Source organism: Anas acuta, chromosome 6 (genome assembly GCF_963932015.1).
Source record: "Anas acuta chromosome 6, bAnaAcu1.1, whole genome shotgun sequence".
NCBI classification, from domain to species: Eukaryota; Metazoa; Chordata; class Aves; order Anseriformes; family Anatidae; genus Anas; species Anas acuta.
This window is the reverse complement of record NC_088984.1, coordinates 16,890,263-16,892,178: the sequence shown is the minus strand read 5'-3', so window position 1 is coordinate 16,892,178 and position 1,916 is coordinate 16,890,263.

Sequence of the window (1,916 nt, the reverse complement as noted above, 5' to 3'; positions counted from 1 at the left end):
AAGCATCCCAGAGTGACCAAGAATGAGGTTCTTAATGTGTTACCATAAATTTGAAGATCATAGGGGAAATCAACACGTTTTGACAGGAATTTGTGCAGAAGGGGCCCAGCCCTGACTCCTGCTGGTAAGGTGCCATTTGTCGCAGATATCTTAGACTGTGGGTCCTGCTGCTTTAATCCTGCCCTTGTGAAAACAGAACAAACCAGCAACCAACCAAATCCAGCAGGTGGATTTCACTGCTGAACATGTGTGGTCATGCACTGCTCTTTGTTTGCTTAGGTAGTTGCGATAGCAGTGACAAGCAAGTGGCCGAATGACATGAGAGCAGTGGTCAGCCATTGACTCCAAGCATCAACCAGTCTTTACCTGTCTATTTCACAGAAAAACTTGGCAAAGAGAAAGGGAAAGCCACGCATTTTGCTGTTGTGCTGTTTGGTGGCGGGTACTCAGAAGAGTTTGCATGCTGCTGGGAGCTGGGGAGGTCCAGGCTCTGTTTCCTGGCTTTGCTACTAACACATCATCTTGGCCAACTCACCTCTTTTTTTCTTTGGGTATTCCACATATTCAGAAAGGAAAAAAAAAAAATTGTTTGTGGAGATCTTCAAGGGGAAATGATTGTACCATGCAAGTTGCAAAACCACCACATTATCACCAAGTGGAACCCCCCCTTGCAGTAACAGTTTGAAGCACCTGAGTCCATCAGCGTGTCCAGCCTGCTCCTAAGGACAGACAGACACATGTTCTGCCAGAAAATGTTTCGTAAGTTTTGATTTCCAAAGTTCTTTTTTTTAGAACTAAACTCAAAGTAACTTTTATTCTCAGTTCTGGCTAATAACAGTAAGAGGAAGGAGCTAAAATGACAGTGTAATGAAGTGGATAAACTAACTGTATTTTCAGTAACATACTGAGTTAAAATGCAAGGTTACTGTCCACAACTTTTTTCATTACAGCGTTGTTACGGTGTTATATTACAGCATTAACAATTTTTCAAAATCCATGGTATTGTTTATAAAACTAAACTGAATGAAGTCAACTTCAATTCAAAGTGATGCCTAGCACTATGTTTGTTCATGCTTTCTTTTTGTGCCCAATGTTTCTGTTTAAACATGTTTTGCTGGATGAATAAAGTACACTCTGACTTGATCTCTCCACTAAATTTTGCTTTTAAATTCCTGACTCTCAGCTTGCCTTTTGCTCGTTCCTACTTTGCTATGTCTGCCATGTCCTCTCTGGCAGTGCGTGTGGTTATAAAAGTGTGTGAGAATAAAGGTTAAAGATAAATGCTAGGTTTAACAAATATGGTTATTGTTGCCGTAGGGAGTCATTTCTGAAGTTAGTGGCTGGATCATTCTATTTTTGAGGTAGGATTAGAATTGCATTCAGCATTCATGCCTGAGATAGAGTTAAAAATAATATACTTTTAGCACTTTGTCTTTCTGAAGACTTCAGATTATTACATCAAGGGCTAGATTCATAAGGGGGAATATAGTCTAGCCATTGGACTTTATACCAACAAGTAAATATTCAACAGGTCACAACAAGAATATGAGACAGTGCTCCAGTAGTAACAGTACTCATCTGTGGGGAAGAGGAAGACCTATATTTGTCTTTGTGCTCTAATAAATAGTTTTATGCTTTGAATAAAGTGGATCTGCTCCAATGAGAACTTGCTTTAGTCTAGTAGTTACTAAATTCACTTGGATTGATGCAATGTTCAGATTCCTCTTAGATAAAGGGATTACATTTGAGTCTCCCATAGCAAAGGTATCCGAACTGCCCATATTTTGCTAAAAAGGGGACAGCAGCATCTTCTCTTTCTCCTCCTGGGAGCTTCCCTAGTGGACCAGTCTGTTGACAAAGTTTAGGGAGAAGTGAGGATCTGAATAACTGCACTGTCAGGACTTGTACAGGGGTAT